This window comes from Pongo abelii, chromosome Y (assembly GCF_028885655.2).
Source record: "Pongo abelii isolate AG06213 chromosome Y, NHGRI_mPonAbe1-v2.0_pri, whole genome shotgun sequence".
Classification (NCBI taxonomy): Eukaryota; Metazoa; Chordata; class Mammalia; order Primates; family Hominidae; genus Pongo; species Pongo abelii.
The window spans coordinates 13,989,290-14,016,314 of record NC_072009.2 but is presented as its reverse complement, the minus strand read 5'-3'; the positions used below and the strand labels follow the sequence as shown (position 1 = coordinate 14,016,314).

At 43.4% G+C, this 27,025-nt stretch overlaps 1 long non-coding RNA gene across 1 annotated transcript in view; it reads left to right on the top strand.

Annotated features, from left to right (window-relative positions):
* Positions 1–10,741, top strand: part of LOC129053397 (uncharacterized) — a 76,640-nt gene extending 65,899 nt beyond the window's left edge. Inside the window, exon 5 of the long non-coding RNA XR_008518279.1 lies at positions 9,898–10,741. This is a non-coding gene — a long non-coding RNA (uncharacterized LOC129053397). The remainder of the gene's footprint in view (positions 1–9,897) is intronic.
* Positions 10,742–27,025: the final 16,284 nt, after the last annotated feature.

Genomic DNA, 27,025 nt, shown 5'->3' with positions numbered 1-27,025 from the left:
CTCAAGGTTTAGTTGGCCTGGTATAGGGCATTCACCTCTGCTAAAAGAATCACCGTTCATACTGGTCTGACTAATTCTGATTCCCTAGAGGAGATTAAACTCATACTGTTAGCCAAAGTTCCTGTTTCCCTTCTGGCTGGTGAGTCAATTGCTCAATTGTTTTACTGCCTAATGCTGTTTTAAACAAAGGAGATGAGACACATGGCCCTGGGATGGGCTCTGGTGGTGAAAAGGGTGCTTATTTGATTAAAGTAATCTCTAAACAGTGGCCCACCTGCATCATACACATTCAAGGAAAAAAGTTGGAGGGCCTAGTAGATGTTGGGTTTGATGTTTCTATTATTTTCTCTAATTTATGGCCTTCCTCCTGGCTTAAACATCTCACTAACATGGGACTAGTAGGTGTTGGAAAAGCTGATGGAGTTTACCAGAGCAAATTTATCTTGCCTTGCACTGGCTCTTATGGTCAAAATGGTACAATTCAGCCTTATATCACACCAATCCCTATTAATCTTTGGGGTAAAGATTTGCTGGCACAATGCGGGGGCTGAAATTAATATTCCACATAACTGTTATAGTGCTTCCAGTCAACATATAATGGAAAACATGGAGTTTGTTCCAGGACTCAGTCTTGGTCCAAAACATGAAAGGATTACTGAACCCCTCCTAGTTACTGTAAAAGAGAACAGTGCTGGTTTAGGATATACTTTTCAATGGTTAGCTCTGCCATGTCTTCTGATCCTATCCCTTTACAATGGAAATCTGACACATCTGTTTGGATTGAACAGTGACAGCTCTCTAAAGAAAAACTGGAGGCTTTAACTACTTGGTTTTTGAACAGATACAACTTGGAAATGTGGAACCTTCTCTCTCTCCTTGGAACTTTCCTGTGTTTCTAGTGAAAAAGAAATCAGGCAAGTGGTGGATAGCAACCAGTTTAACAGCCATTAATGCAGTAATTAAACCTACGGGAGCCATCCAACCCAGCCTACCTGCCCCTGCTTTAATACCTAAAAATTGGCCTCTGATAGTTATTGATCTTAAAGATTGTTTTTTTCCTATTGCTTTACATAAATCAAATTGCAAAAAATTTGGTTTTACTGTACCACCTATCAATAATCAGGAACCTGCAGCTCATTATCAATGGAAAGTTCTTCCCCAGGGAATGCTGAATAGCCCTACAATCTGACATTATGTTGGACCGGTGCTTTAACCAGTTCAAGTCCTATTTCCCTAGGCCTATATTCTTCATTATATTGATGATATTTTAATTGCTGCACCCACTGATAAATAATTAATTGACATCAAATTTTAAGCCACCAAGTCACAGAGGCTGGATTACACATTGCTCAGGATAAAATTCAACAGAGAACTCCCGTTCAATATTTAGGAAGGGTGGCCAATAAACAATACATTCAATCTCAAAAGGTTCAGATTTGGAGAGATTGTTTGAAAACTTTAAATGACTTCCAAAAAATTTTGGATAACATTAATTATTTAAGACCTACTTTAGGCATTCCAACATATGCCCTGTCTAATTTGTTTTCTACAATGTGGGGAGATTCTGATCTCCACACTCCCAGGACTTTGACCCCTGGGGCTTTACTAAAACTGAAATTCATGGAATAAAGAATCCATACTGTTCAGTTATCTAGAGTACAGCTGTCTCAGCCTTTGCAGTTTTTGGTTTTTGCTCCATTACACTCCCCTACTGGGCTAATAGTTCAACATAATGATTTAGTGGAGTGGTGTTTTCTTCCTCATTCTGTGTCAAAAACTTTCTCTGTTCATCTGGACCAAATGGCCATCTTAATTGTACAAGCATGGTATAGAATACTCAAAATTTCTGGATTTGATCCAAATTTAATTGTAGTTCCTTTAAATTGGCTTGAAGTTCAAGTGGCTTTTCAACCTTCCATAGTGTGGCAAATTCACTTGGCTGATTTTATCAGCATTATTGACAATCATTATCCTAAATACAAAATGTTTGATTTTATAAAAATGACTTCTTGGATGGTCCCTTGATTGTCCAAAGATCAGCCCATTCCTGAGGCCATTACAGTGTTCACTGATGGCTCCAGTAATGGAAATGCTGGTTATACATGTCCTACAGACAAGCTTGTTTCTACCCTTTATACCTCTACTCAAAAGGCAGCGTTAGCTGCTGTAGTTACTGCCTTACAGGATTTCACCAAAATTTGAAATATTGTCTCTGATTCTGCTTTTGTTGTGCATGACACTAAAAATATAGAAACCACTACTATCAACCATATTGATAATTCTGAATTGGCTTCTTTATTTTCAAGGTTATAACAGGTGGTTCACCAGTGCAAACACCTTTTATATATTACATATATTACATCTCATACCACTTTACAGGACCCATGTCTGCTGGTAACTATAAAGTTGACTGGTCTCTTTTGTAACCCCAGAAACTCAAGAGTTCTGTAATCTCACTTATGTCAATGCTGCTGGATTAAGAGATAAATTTGTTCTCAACTGGAAAGAGACTAAGCTTATTGTTCACAGCTGTCCTCAGTGCCAGCTTTTTGTACTTCCAAATCAGGAACCTGGCATTAATCCCAGAGGCTAAATTCCTATTTATGGCAAATGGATGTGACTCATATTAACTCCTTTGGAAGACTTTCGTGGTGCATGCTTCTGTAGATACCTTCTCAGGTTTTGTCTGGGTTACTTGCCAAACCAGGGAAGGCATGGCCCATGTTAAAAAACATCTGTTTTCTTGCTTTGCAGTTATGGGGATTCCATATCAAATAAAGACAGACAACACCTCTGGGTATGTTAGTAAGGCTGTTGATTTAGTTATACAACAATGGGGAATTTTGCATATTACCAGAATCCCTTACAATCCTCAGGGACAGGCTGTGGTGAAACAGGCCAATTGCACCTTAAAAACTCAATTCTCCAAACAGTCTGAACTACAAAAACATAATTTAACTACCCCCCAACTCGCAGTTACATTTAGCATTGTTTACTTTAAATTTTTAAACTTTTCTAAGGACAATAATCTAACTGCAGCTAAACGCCATTGTACAGGCAAAAAATTCACCCTAAATGAAAGCAAGCAGGTATTATGGAAAAACCCCCAAACCAATACCTGGGAACCTGTCACAATTATAACGTGGAGGAGAGGATATGCTTGCATTTCACCAGGAGATCATCAATCCCCTGTCTGGTTGCCCCCTGGGAGACTTAAACTTCGTGTGAATACTGACAATGAAAACCACAGGGAAAAGACGTCTGTGTCAGAGACCACCCTCAGACATGGTAAGATCTGTGCAGACTCCTCAGTAGCTGGCACACCAAATCAAAATGGGTCTGGTTCAAATCTCCCTAATGACAACAGAGACCCCTCTAACTAATCCCACTTCTCCTAAGTACCTTTCCTTTTCTCCTTACAAAAATAAAAATCTCACCATTTCTAATAGCCTGAAAATAACATCCCTCTGTTCTCCTCTTCCTCCTTCAGCACTGGATCTCCTCACAATAGATTTATTTAAAGATTATCCTCAGTGGGAGGGATAGCTTTAGGAGATATACCTAATGCTAAATGATGAGTTAATGGGTGCAGCACACCAGCATGGCACATGTATACATATGTAACTAACCTGCATATTGTGTACATGTAGCCTAAAACTGAAAGTATAATAATAATAAAATAAAATAAAATAAAAAAATAAAAAAAATAAAATAAATTAACTTAAAAAAAAAGATTATCCTCATTAAACTTTCTGTCTCACCAGTTCCCTTTCACACTGAATTACCTGGTACACAAAATGATTCTTATTGGGCTTATGTGCCTTTTCCTCCTCTCATTCAACCTCACACCTGGATGGATGCTCTTGCAGAAATCTATACTAACAATAGTGTGTAGATGCATGGAGCTACAGATGACCATTGCCCCACTCAACCAGGAAAGAAGGTGCTGCATCTAATGTTACTATAGGTTATAAACACCCACCTCTGTATCTCAGACTTGCACCTGATTGTATCCATCCTGAAACTCAAGTCTGGGCTGCTTGTCTTCTGGAGAGATTAGCTACAGAGAAATCTGGATATTTTGTCTCTGGCCTCTCCCTTTCTCCTTTAAGAGAAATGAAAGGGGGAGTTATAGGAGATACCCCATACTTTCAATATAAACTTGCAGGAAAGCAATGCCCTAAACATTTTGAGAACCCAACTAAAACTTTAATTTGGGAAGATTGTGTTAACTCACATGCAGTGATATTAAAAAATGACTCATATGGTTTAGTAATAGACTAGACACCAAAGGCCTATTTAAAAAACAATTGCTCCTCTGGCAGAAGGGAATGCCTGGAGGCTACTTGTTTTATTTCTTATAGGGAGAATGAGAATCATCCTTCTACTTTGCATAGGAGGTTCAGCTCATTCTTTCCCTTAAAATGGGAAGATAAACGCATTACCTGTCCTGAGGTGTCATATGATATTCTGTTTCCTGAGCCCAGAACACAAAGAACTTTGGAAATTGGCTTTTGCCATGTCTAGACTACAAGTATGGAAGGGGAAACTTTTCTGTCTGTTGTCCCACTACCGTCCCTCTCCCTCAGTATCAATGTAGATTCAGAAATTCTGCTTTGCTTACCTCCAACCTGACTCTTTCTATACAGAGTTGTGTTAAGCCCCTTTACATGCTGTTAGTGGGAAATATCAAAATTTGGATGAACAGTCAATCTGTCCAATGCATTATTTGTCATCTATACACTTGTATTAACTCCCGTTTGGACTCCAGAAAAATTGTAATGTTGATTCAAAATCCAGAATGAATAGGGATTCCAGCAACTTTGTCCAGACCATGAGAATCCTCTCCCTCAGTTCATTTAATTAATGAAGTGTTAAAGCGAATTCTCAAAAGATATAAGAGATTTTTTTCACTTTAATCACTGTGATCATGGGCCTAATTAAAGTCATTGCAATGGCCATCAGTGCTAGAATGGCATTACATCTATCTATTCAAATGGCTCATTTTGTTAATAATTGGCAAGCCAATTCCACCCAAATGTGGAATTCTCAACAAGGCATTGATCAAAAACTGGTTAATCAAATTAACCATTTAAGACTGTTATTTGGCTTGGAGTTTGGGTAGTGAGTCTCTGACATCACATGCAAATGTACTGTGATTGGAATGCTTCTGATTTCTTTATCACACCATATTCCTACAAAGAGACTGATCATTCATGGGAAATGGTCAAAGGATGGCTTCTGGGTGGGGAAGATAATTTATCATTGGACATAACTGCATTAAAAAAAAACACATTTTTGAAGCCTCTCAAGCTCATTTATCCATTGTGCCTGGAGCTGAGGCATTATATCAGGTGACAGAAAATCCTTTTGGACTAACCCCCATGACTGGATTAAGTCTATTGGGGGCTCCACTGTAGTAAATTTTGGAACTACATTTCTCTGCTTAGTCAGCTGGTTTTTAGTGTGCTGGACAAGTTGAAGAATCCTGGATCAAAATCGAGAAAATGAACGACTTCCTTCCCATGGCATATTTATATAAAAAGAAAGGGAGAGATGTTGTGGGAAGTCAGAAATCTGGAATGGAGGGAGCGGCTGAAGCCATGGCAGAAGAATATAAATTGTGAAGATTTCATAGACATTTATCAGTTCCCAAAATTAATACTTTTATAATTTCTTACACATGTCTTTACTGCAATCTCTGAACATAAATTGTGAAGACTTCATGGGCATTTATCACTTCCCCAAATAATACTATTATAATTTCTTGTGCCTCTTTAATCTCTTAATCATGTTATCTTTGTGAGCTGAGGATGTATGTCACCTCAGGACCCTGTGATTTTTGTGTTAACTGTACAAAATGTTTGTAAAATGTGTGTTTGAATAATATGAAATCTGATTGTAAAACATGGGTGTTTAAACAATATGAAATAGGTGTACCTGAAAAAGAACAGAATAACAGTGGCATTCAGGGAAAAAGTGAAGATTACCATAAGGTCTGACTGACTGTGGGGTCAGGCAGAATATATCCATATTTTTCTTTTCACAGAAAGCCTATAGACAGATGTGCAAGTAGAAGAAATGTTGCTGAATCCTTTTCCCAACATGGAGTAACCCTGGGGAATGAATGCATTTCTGGGGATAGTTCTATAGACGGCTGCTATGGGAGCATCTGTATTATGTAGTTGAGATAGGACTGAAATACACCCTGGTCTCCTGCAGTGCCCTCAGGCTTACTAAGATTGGGAAATTGCCTGGTAAATTCTAGTCAGATCAGCTATCTGCTCTTAAACTTGTTTCCTCTTGAGATGTTTATCAAGACAATGCATGCACAGCAGGACACAGACCCTCATCAGTAATTCAAATTTTTACCTTGGCCTTGTGATATTTTATTGCCCTTTGAAGCATGTGATCTTTCCGAATTACCCCCTGTTGGCACACTCCCTCCCCTTCTAAAATCCCTAATAGAAACTTACTGGTTTTGAGGCTCACTTGGGCATTACGGAATCTACCAATATGCGATGTCACCCTTGGTAGCCTAGCTGTAAAATCCATCTCTTTGTACTCTTTCTCTTTACTTCTCAGAGCAGCTGACATTTAGGGAAAATAGAAAAGAACCTGCATTGAAATACTGGGGACTTGTTCACATGATACCCTCCAAACTTGTCTCTTCTTTTCCTGTGTTCCATGTTACTCATCAGCCTAGGGTTTTTTGGGTCTGGCTCAACAACTTCCACACAAAACCTTTCCCAGTTCATGGAAAACAACCCTCAAAGTAATCCATTGTGTGAGTGTTTCCTTCTAAACACCCACATTATAATGACTGGATAGCACTGATACTTTAGAATCATAAATTCTTGTTAGAGCTGCCAACAAGAAAACTCTTATTCTCCCAATTTTATCACAGGGCTCCATGATTCCTGTAGGATAAGAAACAGGCAGCTGTGTCTGGCTTTTGCCTGATAATCTTGTTTCTGTTTCATTTAATCTGCATGGCCTATTCATAGTGGAATATCTCTTTCATTGGGTTGTTGCCAGATGGGACTGCCTCTCAAAACAGATTATATAGCTGCCAGGGATTTCAGACAGCAAAAGAGATTTTGGGTAGGCTGGCTGTCCTCCAGTTTTTGGGTCGTTGTCTCATTGTGGGGGCTGAGGTTGCTTGCCCTTCGCAGGAGAATTTTGGGTCCTCTGACTGGAAACATTGAACATTGCTTGGACTCCAGCAAAAGGTAGCTCATTCTCTCAGGTCAGCCTTGATTTTTCTTTGCTTTCTTGGGGAATCCACAGTACCCTCAACACTGCTAGACACCATTTTAAGACTTGCCATCACAACATACACCTTTGGAGACACTGTTTCAACCTCATCTGCACCTGTGGGAGGCCAGTTTGAAGTGTGACAACATGGCTCCACCTTGGACTTGCCTTTGTCAAAGTTTCTGCCTTTCCCAGAGAACCCCTGCAAGGCCCAGGATGAAGAGAGTCAGTCAGGTCAACATCTCAGCCATCTTTCACTGACAACTTCCTTTGGGCTCTCAGGTATACCTCTATCACACAAAGAACCCCTGTGAGTCCCAGGATGAAGGGAGGCAGTAAGGTCAAGAGCCTGGCCATCTTTCACTGACACCCACCTCTGGTATCTCAGGTATGATTCTATCACCCCAAGAACCCTCAGTGACACACAAGGGTCTATTCCAATTCCCATGGGACCTGATTCTGGCACAAAGACTCTTTCAGGAATGGAGTTAGAAGAGCTGTTTCCAGAGACCATATCACAGTCTTGAAATACATTTTCTTCCCAGCAGGACCTGATCACAGAGATGGACCAAAAGGGCTGTCAGTTCAAGAATTTTAGCCTCCCACAGTTAGTTTTCACAGGTAGCATTTTTATCAATATCAGATCAGCTATGCCTGTATCTTTTTCCTTTGCTTAGGCAGGCTGAGAGCTCTAACAGCCTGGGCCCTGTGCCTGCCTCATGAATGCATATGCGCTAGTCTCAGGTCACATGGCCTGATTGTGAGCTCTGGCTAGCATCACAATGAATGTCACTATTGCCTAGTGAAAAGTTCCTGCAGCTTGGCAGAAAAGAAGACCTCCATGGTGGTGCATCAATTGTGGACTCTCGTCTGTTTTCTCTGTAGTATCCATGTGACAATCCCATCCAAGAAAGAGAGGTCGTGAGAGAGCCTGAAGAAACCTCAAGCACAGCCCAGGAGTGAAGGGTGAAATCCCTACATATCCTAAAGGATCTGCAGGGTTCCTTAGTCCTGCCAAGATGTTGTAGGGGTGTCTTTCTGAAAGTTGTCCCACTGTAATTTGTAGGTACAGTCTACCTGCGTTCCCCTGTGTTGCTCTATATGAGATGGGGCTTCCTGCAGAACTACACATCTTCAGGATCTGCTGGGTTGTGTGTTTCCATGGGATTGTTGCAAGTGTTGGATGTCTGCATGTTTGTATGGCATTGCTTGTTTGTGTGTGTGTATGTGTGCATGTGTGTGTGTGTGCCTGTAAGTGGAGTCAGCTTCAAAGAATGTGGCTACTGAACCTCAGTGCTTTTTATTTTTGAGTCTCCCAACATTTTGGTGGCCTGTATGTGTTTCCCTGCTTGGTCTATGGGGCTCCATGTTCATTATTCTCTGTATCATAAATCCGCAGTTAATTAGGAGGAGGGCTGAGAAACGCCAGCAGCCAAATCACCTTGCCCTGCAAAAAAAAGCCACTCTGCTAGAAAGAAGAGGAGCACACCACACCAAAAACAAAGAAACAAACAAACAAAAAACAAAATACAGATATTTCCCAGCATATCATGGTCCTGCAGCCAACCCAGGGGGAGACACTCACAGTCCTGTTCACAGTGCCCCTTGAATTTATGTAGAATTTGGTTACCAGCTAAGCAGGTGCTTCATGTTGCGAAGGGCAGTCCTCCTTCATCTTGGGTTCTTATCCTGGGAGACAGAGTGTGAGCCACAAAAAGGTCAGATAAGGATGAATATACAATCTTGTGAGGGGTGGATGAGGTCCCTCAAAATTACCTGCCAAAAAAAATTGAAGACAAATGACAAATGGAAGAAGTGCTTCCAACTTCATCCCACATTCCCTTATTTCCACAAGCAGTCCACACAATGACCCGGTGTTCTGGTGGAAGTACTCCAATGTGAAAGGGACATTTGGAGTGCAAATTGAGGACATCCTGGTGAACTCCCTATTTGAGGGCTGTCATAGTCATAGCCAAATGGTAGTGGAATTGATTGATCCTAGGTGGGATGTGGCCTCCATACTTGCATTTTCTTTTCTTGAATTCCATGCTTCTCATTGGTCTAGGGTTTTCAGGTTCTGGTTCCATGACTTCTACACTAAACTTTTCTCAGTTCACAGAGAATGACTTTCATGGGAATCCATTGCATGAGTGTTTCCTTCTAAACACTGTCACATTTTAATGAATCAGGGGCTGTGATTGTTTTACAACCACAAATTGCTGTTGCAGATGTCCACAAGGAAACTCTTGTTCTCCCGCTTCTATCATAGGGCTGCAGGATTCCTGTAGGATGAGAAGCAGGCAGCCGTGTCTAGCTTTTGCCTGGTCATCTAGCCTGTGTCATTTTATCTTCATGGCCTTCTCATTTTGGAGGGGTGCTTTCATTAGGCTGTTACTGGATGTGAGTGTCTCTCACCACAAATTATTTAGTGCCATGGATTTCAGAGCACAGAAAAACTTTGGGTAGGCTGATTGTGCTCCAGGACTGGAGTTGCTGTCTTGTTGTAGGGGCTGAGATGGTTTACATTTTGCAGGATGTTTTTGAGTCCTCTGACATTAATCATTGCACATTTCTTTGAATTCACCACAAGACAGCTCATTCCAATGTCAAACCATGATTTATCTTTGCTTTCATCCACAGTGCTTCCCAACAGCTGTACTTAGCAGCATTTTCAGGCTTGCCATCACCACAGACAGCCTCTGAGTCACTGTCTCAACCTCCTCTGCATCCAGGAAAAGACAGTCCAAGGTGTGAGAACACTGTTCCACATTGGGCTTGTGTTTGTCAAGATTCCTGCTTTCCCAGAGAACCCCTGCAAAGCTCAAGATGAAGGGAGGCAGTGAGGTCAAGAGCCCCACCATCTTTGGCTGATATCTGCCTCTGGGATCTCAGATATGATTCTATCATGCAAAGAACCCTCAAAAACACACCAGATAATATTCCAAACACCCTTTAGCCTGATTTTTGCACATAGCCTCTTTCAGGAATGGAGTTAGAAGATCAGTTTCCAGCGACCACCTCACAGACATGAAACGCATCCTCCTCCATTGGCCCTGACCAAGGAGACTCCAGAAGTGTTCCTGAGGTGAGACTTTAAGGGTCCAACATTTGGATTCCTCAGGCAGACTTTTCTCTGATGCCAGGCCAGCTCTACCTGTACCATTTTCCTCTGCTAAGGCAGGCTGACAGCTCTGGCAGCCAGGAGCCCCAACCTGCCTTACAAATATGCACGCACTATTCTCATGATACCTGGCATGATTTTTAGCTTTGGCTCTCATCACAATGAATGCCACTGTTGCCAAGCAACAAGTTCCTGCAGCTGGGCAGAGAAGGATTCCTCCCTTGAGATTCATTGGCAGTGGACTCTCCCTTGTCTTCTCTGTGGGATCCACAGGATTGTCCAATGATCCCAGAAGAGGGTAATGTGAGCCCACCTAAATAAATGTCAAGCAGAGACCTAGAAATAAACTGTGAAATCCTTAGGAATCTGAAAAGATCAGCAGGATTCCTCAGGCCTGCCTAGAAGTTGTAGGGGTCAATCTTTTTGAAACTTGCTCAACTATGATTTTTAGGTACAGTCCATCAGTGCTGCCCTGGGTTGCTCTCTCCCAGGTGAGGCTTCCTGTAAGAACCATGCAGTCTCAGAAGCTGCTGGGCTGTGTGTCTCTGTGAAAGTGATGTGAGTGTTGCATGTCTGCTTGGATGTGTGTGGCATTGTGTGTAGGTTTACGTGTCTTTGTGTGTATGTGTGTGCTTGTAAGTGGATTCTGGTTAAAGGAATGTGGCTAATGCACTTCAGCCCTGCTTTTTTTAAATCTTTCTATTTACTGGTAGCCTGCCTTTGTGGCTCTAGTTGGGTTTCAGGGCTCAGCTTTCTTTATTTTTTCTGTGGATTATGAATCCACAGTGAATTGGGAGGAGGGCTGAGACCCACCAGCATCCAAATACCCTTCCCCTGAAACAAAAGCCATTCTTCTAGAGAGAAGAGAAGCAAACCACACAAAAAGACAGACATCTTCCAGTGTTTCATTGTCTTCCATCCAATCCAGGGAGATATCCTAGTAGTCTTTTTGCAGGGCCCCATTTATATTTATTTAATAATTTAAATTATTTATTTGTTATATATTTAAATTATTTATTTAATAATTTACATATTATTTGGTTCCCAGCCAAGCAGGTGCTTCATGTCTTGATTGGGCACTCATTGATGGTATTGAAGTTTTATCCTGATACAGTGTGAGCAGCAATAAGGTCAATTAGGATGAAAAATAAAATATGGTGGGGGGGATGGGTTTCCCCAACTTAACCTGCAAGGAAAATAAAGACAGATTACAAAGAAGGTGCTTCCAAATTCTCCACATTCATTTCATTGCACAAGTGGCCCAGTGTTCACGTAAATGTACCCTACAGTGCAACGAACATTTGGAGTGCAAATTTGGGCCATCCTGGCAAACTGCCAATTCCAGGGCATTCATACCCAGAGCCAAATGGGAGTGGGATGGATTAATGCTGGGAGGGATGTGGCCTCTACACTTGCCTCTTTTTTTCTGGACTTCCATATTTCTAGGGTTTCCTGGGTCCAGCTTAATGACTTCCACACTAAATTTATCCCAGTTCATGGAGAACATCTCTCATGTCAATCTATTACATGTTTTTTTCTTCTAAACACTGTCACGTTTTAATGACTGGGCAGCTGTGATACTTTTAAAACCATAAATTCCCATTACAGCTGCCAAGAAGGAAACTCTTTTTCTCCCACTTCTGTCAGAGGGCTCCATGATTCCTGTAGGATGAGAAGCAGGCAGCCGTAACTGGCTTTTGCCTGGTAATCTAGTCTCTGTTTCATTTCATTTGAAAGGCCTCCTAATTTTGAAGGGGAGATTTCATTCACTGTTGCTCGATGGAACTGACATGTCACACATTACTTAGATGCCAGGAATTTCAGAAAGCAAAAAAGACTTTGATTAGGCTGGGTGTGCTCAAGGTTTTGGGTCATTTTCTCATTGTGGGGTCTGAGGTTGATTGCAATTTGCAGGAGGTTTTTGAATGCTCTGGCAGTAATCATTGCACATTTCTTGGATTCCAGCACAAGGCAGCTTGTTCACACAGGTGAGCCTTAATTTTTCTTTGCTGTCATGGGGAATCCACAGTTCTTCTCAACAGCACTATTGGACACACTTCTCATACTTGCCATCACCACAAATGGCATCCAAGACTCTCTCTCATCCCCATCTGCACCCGTGAGAGGCCAGTCCAAGGTGTGAGAACACTATTCCACTTTGGACTTGCATTTGTCCTGGTTCCGGCCTTTCCCAGAGAGCTCTTGTAATGCTCAGGATGAAGGGAGACAGTGAGATCAAGAGACCATCCATTCTTTGCTGACATTCACCTCTGGGGTCTCAGGTGTAATTCTGTCACCCAAAGAAGCCACAAGAATGGACCAGATTATATTTCAATTAATGGTAGTTGATTCTTGCATACATCATCTTTCAGGAATGGAGTTAGAAGGGCAGTTTCCAGTGACCACCACACAGTAGTCAAAATGCCTCCTCCTCCAGCAGGAACTTAACAAGGAGACAGCCAGAAGGGCCCATGAAATCAAGACTTTTAGGGTCCTGCAGTGGGTTTTCACAGGCAGCTTTTTTCTGATCATAGGCCAGATCTGCCTGTACCATTTTACTCTACTTAGGATGGCTGACAGCTCTGACAGTCAGATGTCCAGCCCACTGCACAAATGCCCATGGGCTACTCTCAGGACACTGGTCCTGATTGTAAGCTTTGACTAGTGTCACAATGAACATCACCATTGCTTAGCAACAAATCGCTGAGGCTTGGCAGAGAAGAAAACCTCCATTGAGGTTCGTCAGCAGTGGACTCTCGCCTGTCTTCTCTTGGGATTCACAGGATTGTCCCATGAAGCTAGGAGAGGGCAGATATGAGCAAGCCTGAAGAAATGTCAAGCAGAGACCCAGGAATAAACCATGAAATACCTAAGGATCCAAAAGATCTGCAGGATTCCTCAGGCCTGCCTAGATGTTGTAGGGGTTAGTATTTTGAAACTTACCCCACTGTGATTTCTAGGTGCAGACTGCCTGTGTTCCCCAGGGCTGCTCTCTCCTAGGTGGGGTTTCTTGCAGAACTATTCAGGCTGCTGGGATGTGTGTTTCTGTGAAGGTGATGCAAGTATTGGATATCTGGGTGTGTGTGTGTGTGTGAGACATTGTGTGTAGGTTTATGTGTGTGTGTGCCTGTAAGTGGATTCTGCTTAAAGTAATGTGGCTATCACACTTCAGTGCTTATTTTTTTGTCTCCTTACATTTTGGTGGCCTGTCTGTGTCTCTTCTTGGGCTGCAGGTCTCCGTTTTCTTCATTTTTCTGTGGATCATGGATCCACAGTAAATTGGGAGACAGGCCCAGACCCACCAGCTTTGAAATCCTCTCCCTGCAAAAGAAGCCACCCTTCTAGACAGAAAAGAAGCACACCATACACAAAAAACAGACATTATCCTGTGTTTTATTATCCTCCATCCAATCCAGTGAGAGACACTAGCAGCCTCTTTGCAGGACCCCTTGAATTTACCTATTATTTGGTTCCCAGTTGAGCAGGTGCCTCATGGCATGAGAGAGCACTCCTCCATCATCTTTGGATTTCATCTTGGGACATAAAGTGTGAGCCTCAATAAGGTCAGATAAGAGTGAGGATACAATCTGGTGCGGGGCAGATGGAGTCCCACAACTTCCCCTGCACAAAAAATACAGTTGACACAGAAGGTGTTTCCAACTCCATCACCACATTCCCTTCATTGCACAAGCAGTCTAAATTATGGCCTGGTGTTCATGTGAAAGTATTCCAACGTGGAAGAATCATTTGGAGTACAGATTTGTTCCATCTTGGCAAATTCCCGATTTGAGGACTTTCATTCCTGAAGCAAAATGGGGTGGAATGTATTCATGCTGGGTGGGATATGGCCTCCACACTTGCCTCTTCTTTTCCTTACTTTCATGTGCCTCATCAGCTTAGGGTTCATGGGTGTGGCTCAAGGACTTCCTCACTAAATGTTTCTCAGTTAACAGACAACGACCTCCATGGGAATCCAATGGGTGAGTGTTTTCTTTTAAACACTGTCACGTTTTAATGACTGGACAGCTTTGATATTTTAAAACTGTAAATTCCCATTACAGCCACAAATAAAAAGACACTCATTCTCTCACTTCTATTGGACACTGCATGATTCCTGTAGGATAAGAACCAGACAGCCATGTCTGGCTTTTGCCTGGTAATATAGCTTATGTTTCATTTCATGTGCATGGCATTCTCATTGTGTAGATGCTCTTCCATTGGGCTCTTGCTAGATGGGACTGATGCTTCCAGGGATTTCAGGGAGACTGAGGTTGTTTGCACATTGCAGAAGTCTTTGGGGTCCTCTGTCAGCAATCATTGAACATTTCTTGAACATTTCTTGCACTCCAGCACAAGGCAGCTCATTTACTTAGACAAGCCTTACTGTTTCTTTGCATTCATGGGAAAAAAAACAGAGCCTCTTGCTATCACTACTGGACATCATTTTTAAGGATTCCCAACACCAGAGATGGCGTCTAACACACGGTCTCAACCTCGTATGTGCTCATCTGGGGACAGTTTGGGGTGTGAGAACCTGCTCCATATTGGACTTACCTTTGTCATTGTTCCTGCATTTCCAGAGAGCCCATGCGAGGCCTAGGATAAAGGGAGGCAGTGAGGTCAACAGTCCTGCCATCTTTCACTGACACCCACCTCTGGGGTCTCAAGTATGATCCTACAACCCAGTAAACCATCAACAACACACCAGGCTATATTCCAATCCCCATGGGACCCAAGTCTTGCACAGAGTCTCTTTCAGGAATGGAGTCAGAAGAGCAGTTTCCAACAACCACCTCACATTCTTGAAATGCTTCCTTCTCCAGTGGTAAGCAACTATGGAGATGGCCTGAAAAGGCCTTGAGGTCGAGACTTTTAGGGTACCACAGTGGGATTTTGAAGGCAGTCTTATTCCTGATACATGGCCAACCCTGCCTGTACCATTTTCCTCTGCTTAGGCAGGCTGACAGCTCTGACAGCCCAGTGTCCAAGCCAGACTCACAAATGCCCATGCACTTGTCTCAGGGCACAAGGCCTGATTGTAAGCTCTTGCTAACATCACAATGAATGTTACCATTGCCTAGTGACAAGTTCCTGCAGCTTGACAGAGAAGGAGACCTCTGTGAAGGTGTGTCAGTTATGTAGTCTTGCCTATCTTCTCTGTTGGATCCATGGGACAGTCCAATAATTCTGGGACAAAACAGACAGGATCCAGCCTGGAGAAACATCAAGCACAGCCCCAGGAATAAAAAACAAAATTGCTAAGGATCCAAAAGGATCTGCAGGATTCCTCATGCCTACCTAGATATTGTAGATGTGACTTTTTAAAAATCTCTCCCCACTGATTTCTCTCTGCAGCCAGCTTATGTTCCCTGGGGTTGCTCTCTTCCAGGTGGGGCTTCCTGCAGAAACACTAAGCCTCAGGAGCTGTCTAGCTGTGTGATTCTGTGGGAGTGTTTTGAGTGTTGGATATCTGTGTGTGTGTGTTATTTTGTGTTTGTGTGCGTAAGTGTGTGTTTCATTATGTGTGCTTGTAAGCTGAGTCAGCTGAAAGGAATGTGGCTAGGCACTTTCAGACTCCAGATCTGAAGCAAATTGAGACATTTGCCAAAATCCACCAGTGCCCAGATGACCTCCACCTGTGGAAAAAAAAGCCACTTTTCTAGACACAAGAGGAGCACACAACACCAAAAATGAGATATCTCCAAGTGTTTTATTGTCCTGAGCTTATGACAGGGAGAGACACTAGCAGTCCCCTCTGCAGGGACTCAAATTTATCTTGAATTTTGTTTCCAGCTGAGCATGTGGTTCAATTGTGAGGGTACACTCATTCATCATCTTGGAATTGCATTCTGGAGCATACAGTGTGAGCAGCTATAAGGTTACATATATGGGTGAGGATACAATCTGGTGAGTGGTCAATGGGGTACTACAACTTCACTGCAGTAACAATGAAGACAGATGGCATAATAGTTACTTTCAATGAAATCCATGTATTCCATTAATTGCAAAAGCAGTCCACATCATGGCCCAGTGTTTAAGTGGGAGTACTACAATGTACAAGAAACATTTGGGTGCAAATTAGGGGCCAATCTGGCAAACTTCCAATTATGGGGCTTTCATACCTGGAGGCAAATGAGAGTGGAATGGATTGATGCTAGGTGGGTTGTGGCCTGTAGACTTGCCTCTTCCTTTTCTGGCTTCCATGTTCCTCATTGGCCTAGGGTTTCCTGGGTCTGGCTTAATGACTTCCACACCAAAAATTTCCCAGTTCACAGAGAACGACCCTCATGAGAATCTATTGCATGAGTTTTTTCTTCTAAACATGGTCACATTTAAATGACTGGACAGCTGTGATACCTTTAATACTGTAAGTTCCCAGTACAGCCACCAATAAGGAAACACTTGTTCTCCCACATCTATTGAAGGGCTGCATCCTTCCTGTAGGATCTAAAACAGGCAGCTGTGTCTGGCTTTTGCCTCATTATCTAGTCTCTGTTTCATTTCATCTGCAAGTCCTTCTTATTGTGAACAATCTCTTTTATTGGGCTGTTGCTGGATGGGACTGCCTCTCACCACAAATAATTTAGCTGCCAGCATTTTCAGAGAGAAAAAGAGACTTTGTGGAGGTGGGCTGCACTCAAGGTTGTGGGTCATTGTCTTGCTCTGGGTGCTGAGGTTGTTTGCATTTTACAGGAGGCTTTTGGGTCTTCTGAAAGGAATCATTAAACATTGCTTTGACTCCAGCAAAAGACAGCTCATTCTTTCAGGTGGACCATGATTATACTTTGCTTTTTTGGAGCATTTACACTGCCCTTCAACAGGACTACTGCACACAATTTTCTTGGCTGCTTTCACCACAGACACCCTCTAAGAAACTATCTCAACCTATCTGCACCTGTGAGAGGCCAGGCTGAGGTATGAGAACACTGCTCCACCTTGCGCAAGCCTTTGTTGTGCTTCCTGCCTTTCCCAGAGAGCCTCTGCATAGCCCAAAATGAAGGGATGCAGTGAGGTAAAGAGCTCGGACATCGTTTGATGTCATCTATCTCTGGGGATGCAGGTATGATTCTATCACCCAGTGAACCCTCAACAGCACACTAGACTATATTCCAATCCCCATGGGACCCGATTCTTACACAAAGCGTCTTTCAGAAATGGAATCAGAAGAGCCATTTCCAGTGACCATCTCACAATCTTTACATGTTTCATCCTCCAGTGGTGCTTGACAATGGAGATGGCCTCAAGAGGCCATGAGGTCGAGACTTTTAGGGTCCCTCAGTGTGTTTTGGCAGGCAGTCCTTTTTCCAGTTCCAGGCCATCTCTGCCTGTATGTACCATTTTCCTCTGCTTAGATAGCTGAGAGGTCTGGGAACCTATCTTTTGAGCCTGCTTCATGAATGTGCACATGCTAGTCTCAGAGCACGTGGCCTGATTGTCAGCTCTGTCTAGCATCATAATAAATTTCACCATTGCCAGGTGAAAAGTCCCTGCCTCTTGGCAGACAAAGAAACCTCCATGGAGGTGACTCAGCGGTGGACTCTTGCCTGTCTTCTTTGTCTGAATTGAAGGATAGTCCCATGATCCTAGGAGAGGTCAGACATGACCCAACCTGAAGAAACAGCAAGCAGAACCCCAGGAATAAACCAGGAAATCCATAAGTATACAAAAGAATCTGCAGGACTCCTCGGGCCAGCCTAGACTTTGTTGGTGTGAGTCTTTTTGAGACTTGCCCCACTGTTATTTCTTCTCTGTGTGAACTGTGGGATAATCTCATGATCCTGGGAGAGATTAGATGTGAGCCAAGCTGAGGAAATGGCAATCAGAACACCAGGAGTAAACTGGGAAATCCCTAAATATCCAAAAGAATCTGTAGGACTCATCAGGCCACACTAGATGTTATAGCTGTGAGTGTTTTTGAAATTTGCCCCACCTTGATTTTCTATACATAGCCTGCTTGTGTTCCCTGGGGTTACTCTCCCCCAGATGGGGCTCCTGGCAGAACAACACAGCCTCAGGAGCTACCGAGCTGTGTATTTCAGTGGGAGTGTTGTGAGTGTTGTATGTCTGTGTGTGTGTTTGGCACTCTGTGTGTGTCTGTGTGTGTTTCTGTGTGTGTGTGTGCCTGTACATGGAGTCTGCTTAAATGAATGTTGCTAATGCACTCAGCACTACTTTTTTTGTTTTTTCTTTTTTTTGAGTCTTTCAACCTTTTAGTGTACTGTCAGTGTGGCTATGCTTTGGCTGAGGGGCTCCATGTTCTTTCTTTTTATTTTATTTTATTTTTTGTAGATCATGAATCCACATGAATTGGGAGGAGTGGCTAGATGTCATGGCATCAAAATCACCTCTCCAGGCCAAAAAAAAAAAAAAAAAAAAAAAAAACTCACCTAAAAAGAAAAAGAGCACAACACACCAGTAATCAGATACCTTCCAGTGTTTCACTGTACTGTGGCCAAACCAGGAAGAGAATCTAGCAGTCCTTTCAGCAGGGCCCCTGGAATTAACCTCAAATTTTGATCCCAGGCATGCTGGTGCTTCATGTTATGAAGAGACACTCCTCCATCATCTTAGGATTTCATCCTGAGACATAGAGTATGAGCAGCAATAAGGTCAGATAAAGGTATGGATATAATCTGTTGAGTTGTGTATGGGATCCTGCAACTTTACCCACAACAAAAATGAAAACAGATGACACAGAAGGTGCTTCCAACTCCATACCCACATTCCCTTAATTGCACAAACAGTCCACTCTATGGCCTGGTGTTCATTTTGGAGTATTTCAATATGGAAGGAACATTCACAATGCAAATTTTGTCCATCCTAGCAAACTCCCGATTTGAGAGCTTTTAAACCCAAATCCAAATGGAAATGGGATGGATTGATGCTTTGTGGGATGTTGCCTCCAGAATTGCCTTTTCTTTTCCTGATTTCCATGTTTCTCATTGGCCTAGGATTTATGGCCCAGTGACTTCTATACTAAACATTTCCCAGTTCAAGAAGAATGAACCTCATGGGAATCCATTGGGTGAATGTTTCCATTTAAACAATATCACATTTTAATGACTGAGAAGCATTGATAATTATAAAACCATGAATTCCTGTTGTAGTCACAAAGAAGGAAACTCTTATTCTCCCACTTTTATGGGAGGACTTAATGATTCCTGTAGGATGAGAAGGAGGAAGACTTGTCTAACTTTTATGTGGTAATCTAGCCTCTGTTTCATTTCACCTGCACGGCCTTCTCATTGTGGAGGGACTCTCTTATTTGGCTGTGGCTTAGTGGGTCTGCCTCTCACCACAGATTATTCCACTGCCAACAATTTTTGAGCACCAAAAGGACTTTGGGTAATCTGGCTGTGCTGCAGGTTGTGGGTCATTGTCTTATTTTGTGGGCTGAGGTTGATTACCCTTTACAGGAGGCTTTTGGGTCCTCTGACAGGAATCATTGAACATTGATTTGACTACATCAAAAGGCAGCCCATTCTTTCAGGTGAGCCTTAATTTCACTTTGCTTTCATCAGGAATCTACAGTGCCTTTCAACTACACTACTGGACAGAGTTTTCAGGCTGATATTGTCACAGATGGCCTCTGAGACACTGCCTCAACCTCATCTGCACCTGGGAGAGGCCAGGCCGAGGTATGAGAACACAGCTTCACCTTGGACATACCTTTGTTGTGTTTCCTGCCTTTCCCAGATAACCCTTGTATGGCCCAAAATGAAGGGAGGCAGTGAGGTAAAGAGCTCAAGTATCTTTCCCTGACACTCGCCTCTGGGGTTGCAGGTATGATTCTATCTCCCAAAGAACCCTGAACAAGATGCCAGACTATATTTCAATCCCCAGGGACCCAATTCCTGAAACAACCTCTTTTGGGAATGGAGTCAGAAGAGCAGTTTCCAGCTACCATGTCACAGACTTGAAATGTTCCCTAGAGGGACTTGACCATGGAGATGGCCCGAAGGGGCTATGAGGTTGAGACTTTTAGTGTCCCATCATGTGTTTTCTCAGGCAACCTTTTTTTCCAATACCAGGGCATCTCTGCCTGTAACATTTTCCTCAGCTTAGGCAGGTTGACATCTCTGATAGCCTGGTACTGGAGCCTGTGTCACAAATGCACAAGCACTAGTCTCAGGGCATGTCGCTTGATTGTGAGCTCAGTCAGGCACCACTATGAATTTCACCATTGCCTAGCAACAAGTCCCTGCCTCTTGTCAGAGAAGGAGACTACTATGGAGTTGCATCAGTGGTATACTTTTGCCTGTCTTCTCTGTGAAATCCACAGATAGTCTCATGATCCTAGGAGAGGGCAGACATGAGCCAGCCTGAAGAAGCATAAAGAACAGCCACAGGAATAAACCAAGAAATCCCTAAGGATCCAAAAGGATCTTCAAGATTTCTCAGGCCTGCTTAGGCATTTTAGGGTGAGTCTTTCTGAAACTTGACCCACTGTGATTTTAAGGTACAGTCTGCCTCTGTGTTCCTTGGGTTGCTCTCTACCAGCTGGAAATTCCTGCAGAACAAGGCAGCCTCAGGAACTGCTGGGCTATGTTTTCTGTGAGAGTGCTGTGAGTGTTGGAAATCTGTGTGTGTGTGTGTGTGGCATTTTGTGTGTGTGTGTGTGCCTGCCTGTAAGTGCAGTCTGCTTAAAATAATGTGACTAACACATTTCAGCTCTTCTTAAGAAAAAAAAACTCTCAATGTTTATTGGCCTGTCTGTGTGGCTCCACTTGGGCTCTGGGGCTCACTATTCTTCATTTTTCTGTGGATCATGAATTCACAGTGAATTGAGAGGCAGACCAAGACTAGAAGGTATCCAAATCACCTCCCACTGCAAAAAACCCACTTTTCTAGAAAGAAGAATAGTGCACCACACCAATAAACAGACCTCTCCTAGTGTTTCATTGTCCTGTGGCCAACCCAAGGAGAGACACAAGCATTCCTGTCCACATGGCCCCTTGAATTTACCAAGAATTTTGTTCCTGTCTGAGTGGGCGCTTCATGTCATGAGAAGGAGCTATGCCATTATCTTGGGATTTTATTCTGGGATGTAGAGTGAGCAGCAATAAGATTAGATAGGAGTGACCATGCAATCTGGTTTGTGGTGGATGGGGTCCCGCAACTTCACCTGAAAAAAAAAATGAAGACAGAAGACACAGAAAGTCCTTCCAAATTCATCCCCACAGTCACTTAATTGCACAGGCAACCAAAGCCATGGCACAGTGTTCAGGTGGGAATACTCCAACATGCAAAAATGTTTGAAGTGCAAATTTGGGCCATCCTGGCAAACTCCCAATTTGAAGGCTTTCATACCTGCAGCCAAAATGGGTGTGGAATGGATAGATATTTGGTGGGATGTAGCCTCCATACTTGCATCTTCTTTTCCTGACTTCCATGTTCCTCACCAACCTAGGGTTTCCTGGGTCTGGCTCAACCACTTTTACACTAAACATGTTCATTTCACAGAGACAAATTCTTATGGGAATCCATTGGATGACAGTTTCCTTCTAAACACCGTTAAGTTTTAATGACTAAGCAGCTTTGATACTCTTAAAATCATAGATTTCTACTGCAACCACCAACAAAGGAACTCTTATTCTCCCACTTCTATCAGAGGGCTGCATAATTCCTGTAGGACCAGAAGAAGTCAGCCATGTCTCCCTTGGATGAATTTCTCTTTCTGGAAGGGCTCTTACATGGGGTGTTGCTGAATGATACTGGCTCTGGCCACAGATTATTTAGCTGCCAGGGATTTCTGAGAGCAAAAGCAACTTTAGGTAGGCTGGCTGTGCTCCTGGTTGTGAGTCATTGTTTCATTGTTGAAGCTGAGGTTGTTTGCACTTTGTAGGTGCCTTTTTGTTCCTCTGACAGGAATCTTTGGACATTGCATGGACTGCACAATGAGGCAGTTTGGACTCTCAGGTGTGCCTTGATTTTTCTTTGCTTTCATGAGAAATCAACAGTGCCCCTCAACAGAACTACTAGAAATGATTTCCAGGCTTTCCATAGCCACAGACAGCCTCTGAGACAGTGTCTTAACTCATCTTCATCCGTGAAAGACCTGTCCGATGTATGAGAATAGGGCTCCACCTTGGTTTGCCTTTGCCATGGTTCCTACCTTTTCCAGAGAGCTCCTGCAAGGCCCAGGATAAAAGGATGCCATGAGGACAAGAGCCCAGCTATCTTTTGCCGACAACTGCAAGTGGGGTCTCAGATATGATTCTGTCACCCAAAAAACCCTCAACAACACACCAGACCATATTCCAATGCTTATCAGGCCTGATTCTTGCACACAGCTTTTTTGGAGAATGGAGTCAGAAGGGCAATTTCCAGCCACCAGCTTACTGTCTCAAAGTGTCTTCTTCTTCGGTGGATGCAACCACGGAAATGGCCCAAAAGTGCTCTGAGGTTGAGACATTAAGGGTCCCACAGTGGGTTTCCACAGGCAGCATTTTTCTTGATAGCAGACCTGCTCTGCCTTTACAATTTTTCTCTGCTTATGCAAGCTGACAGCTCTGACAGCTGGGTTCCCAAGCCTGCCTCATGAATGTGCATGGGCTAGTCTGAGAGCACCAGGCCAGATTGTGAGCCCTGGGTAGCATCACAACTAATGTCAGCATTGCATTGTGAAAAGTCCCTGTGGCTGGCAGAGAAAAAGTATTCTGTATAGTTTCATCAGTGGTGGACTCTTGCCGGTCTTTTCTGTGGTATCCATAGGATTGTCCCATGATCCTAGGGGAGGGCAGGCATGAGTCACCCTGAAGAAACTTTAAGCACAGTGCCAGGAATGAACCACAAAATCCCTAAAAGTAGAAAAGCATCTGCAGGATTACTCAGGACTGCCTAGACGTTGTAGAGGTGAATCTTTTTGAAACTTGCCCCACTCTGATTTCTAGGTACAGCCTGCCTGTGTTTCTTGGGGTTGCTCTCTCCCAGGTGGGGATTCCTGCAGAACTACACAGCCTCATGGGCTGCCAAGCTGTGTTATTCTGTGGGAGTGTTGTGAGTTTTTGATGTCTGCGTGTGTGTGGCATTGTGTGTGTGTGTGTGTGTGTGTGTGTGTGCAAGTGGAGTGTGCTTAAAATAATGTGGCAAATTCACTTTGGTGCTTCTTTTTTTAGTCTCCCAACCTTTCTGTTGAAGTGTTGCAAGTGTTGGATGTCGGTGTGTGTGTGTGGCATTGTGTTTCTGCGTGTGTGACTAAATGAAGACTGCTTAAATGGATGTTGCTAATGCAGTAGAGCACTTCCTTTTTTGGAGTCTCCCAACCTTTTGGTGGCCTGTCTGCATGGCTCTAATTTTGCTCTGGGGCTCCCTCCCAGATGGTACTTTTGGCACAACAACACAGCCTCAGGAGCTGCTGGACTGTGTGTTTTTATGGGAGTGATGTGAATATTGGATGTTTGACTGTGTGTGTGGCATTGTGTGTGTAAAAAAAAGCCACACTTGTAGAAAGAAGATGAGCACATCACACCAAATAGACACTTCTCCCAGTGTTTCATTTTCTTGTGGCCAAACCAGAGAGAGACAAGAGCAGTCCTGTCTACAGGGCCCCTTGAATTAACCTTGAATTTGGTTTGCAGCCGAGCAGATGATTCATGTCTTGGGGGTCATTCCTTCGTCATCTTGGGATTTCATCCTGGGACATAGGGCGTGAGTAGCAATAACTTCAGGTAGGTTTGAGGGGATACAATGTGGTGAGGAGTGCATGGGGTCCCACAACATCACCTGCAATAAAAATGAAGACAGATGACACAGAAGGTGCTTCCCACTCTATAGCCTTGTACAGGTGAAAGTACTGCAATGTGCACGGAACACTTTGAGGACACACTGAGGCCATCCTGGAATAGTCTTGATGTGGGAGCATTCACATCCAGAGACAAAGGAGAGTGTGATGGATAGATGCTGGGTGGGATGTGGCCTCCACACTTGTTTCTTCTTTTCCTGACTTTCATGTTTCTCTTCAGCCTATGGTTTCCTGGGTCCATCTCTATGTCTTCTACAATAAAAGTTTCCCAGTTCATGGAGGACAACTCTCATGGGAATCCATTGCATTAGTGTTTCTTTCTAAAAACTGTCACGTTTTAATGGCTGGACAGATGAGATACTTTTAATAGCATAAATCTCATTACAGCCACCAACATGGAAACTCTTGTTCTCCCAGTTTTATTGGAGGGTTGCATGATTCCTGTAAGATGAGAAGCAGGCCGCTATGTCTGTATTTGCATGCTAATCTTGACTCTGTTTCCCTTCATCTGCAGGTCCTTCCTCATTGTGGAGTGGATCTTTCATTGGCTCTTGCTGGATGGGACTGCCTCTCGCTACAGGTCTTTCAGTTACCAAAAATTTCAGGAAGCAAAAAGTACTATACATAAGCTGGCTATGTTCCAAGTTGTGGGTCATGGTCTCCTTGTGAGGGCTGAAGTTCTTTGCACTTTTCAGGAGGCTTTTGGGTCCTCTGACATAAATCTTTGAATATTGCTTGGACTCCCACACAGTCAGCTTTTTCTCTCCAGTGAGCCTTCATTTTCCTTCCTTTCAGAGCCGATATACATTGCCCCTAATCAACACTACTGGACACTCTTTTCTGTCTTGCAATCTCCACAGGCAGCCTTTGAGACACTGTCTCAGCCTCATCTGCACCCGTGAGAGGCCAGTTTGAGGTGTGACAAAAATGTTTTATTTTGGACTTGCTTTTGTCGAGGTTTCTTCCTTTCCCATAGAGCCCCTGTGATGTACAGAATGAAGGGAGTCAGTGAGCTCAAAAGACTGACCATCTTTCACTGACACCTACCTCTTGGTTCTCAGTGTTGATTCTACCACCCAAAGACCACTCAAAAACGTACCAAATTGTATTCAAATCCCTATGGGACCCGATTATTGCACATAGCCTCTTTTGGGAATAGAGACAGAGGAGAAGTTTGCAGCGACAAACTCACAGTCTTAAAAAGACTCCTGCTTCAGTGTAACCCAACTACATTGAGTTCCCAAAAGGTCTCTATGATCTAGACTTTTTGGATCCAGAAGTGGGTTATCACAGGCAGCCTTTTTCCCCATACCAGGCTAGATGTGCCTGTACCATTATCCTCTGCCTAGGCAGCTGACATCTCTGAGAGCTGGACATCCTAGCCTGCCTCACGAATTTGCTAGTCTCAGGGCATCAGGTCTGAAGTGTGAGCTCTGGGTAGGTTGACAATAAATGCCACCTTTGCCTAGGGACAAGTTTCTGTGGCTTCACAGAGAAGGAGACCTCTGTAGAGGGATAATGGCGGTGGACTCTCACCATTTATTCTGTTGTATTTACAAGATAGTCCCATAATCCTGTGAGAGGGCAGACATGAGCCAGCCTGAAGAAACATCAAGCAGACCCCAGAAATAAACCACAAAATACCTAAGGATCCAAAAGAATCATCAGATGCCTCAGACCTGCCTAGACATTGAAGGGGTGAGCCTTTTTGAAACTTGACCCACTGTGATTTCCAGGTATAGCCCTACTGTTTTCCCCAGTGTTGGTCCCTCAAGGTAAGACTTTTTGCAGAACCATGGAGTCTCAGAATCTTCTGGGCTCTGTGTCTCTGGAAGTGTTGTGATTTTTGAATGTCTGCATGTGTGGGTCTTTGTGTCTTTGTGTGTTTTTGTGTGTGTCTGTGCCTGTAAGTGGAGTAGCTTAAAGAAATATGGATAACTCAATTCAGCGCTTCTTGTTTTTGACTCTCCCAACTATTTGGTGGCTCTACTTGGGCTGTGTGGCTCCCTGTTCTTTATTTTTTTTGTGCCTCATGAATCTGCAGTGTATTGGGAGGCAGGCAGAGACCCACTGTCATCCAAATCACCTCCCCTTGCCAAAAAGTCACTCTTCTAGAAAGAAGAGGAGCACACCACACCAATAAACTGACATCTCACAGCGTTTCATTTTCCTGCAGCCAACCCAGGGAGAGACACTAACAGTACTGTCCATAAGGCTTCTTGAATTTACCTTGAATTCAGTTCCTGGCTGAGCAGGTGCTTCAAGTCATGAGAGTACACTCCTCCATTGTCTTGGGATTTCACTCTGGGACAGAGAGTATGAGCAGAAATAAGGTCAGATAAGGGTGAGGATACAATCTGGTGAGGTGTGGATGGGGTCCCTGACATTCACCTGCAAAAAGGGTGATGATAGGTGTCACAGAAAGTGTTTCCAACTGCATCTCTCCATTCCCTTAATTGCAGAAGCAATCCACACCATGGCCTGGGGTTCACATGGGAGTACTCCACCATGCAAGTAAAATTTGGAGGGCAAACTAAAGCCATCATGCAAACTTCTAATTTGAGGGCTTTCATATCCAGTTGCAAAAGGGAGTGGAATGGATTTATGCTAGGTGGGATGTGGCGTCCACACATGGTTCTTTTTTTCCTGACTTCCATGTTCCTTGTCAGCCTAGGTTCCCTGTGTCTGGCTCAACGTCTTCCACACTACACATTTCCTTTTTCAAGGAGGAGGCCCTCATGGGAATCCATTGCATGAGTGTTTCATCTTAACACTGTCACATTTTAATTACTTGGCAGCTGTGATACTTTTAAAACCATGAATTCCAGTTACAGCTGCCAATAAGGAAACTCTTTTTCTTCCATTCCTATCAGATGGCTGCAGGATTTCTGTAGGATGAGAAA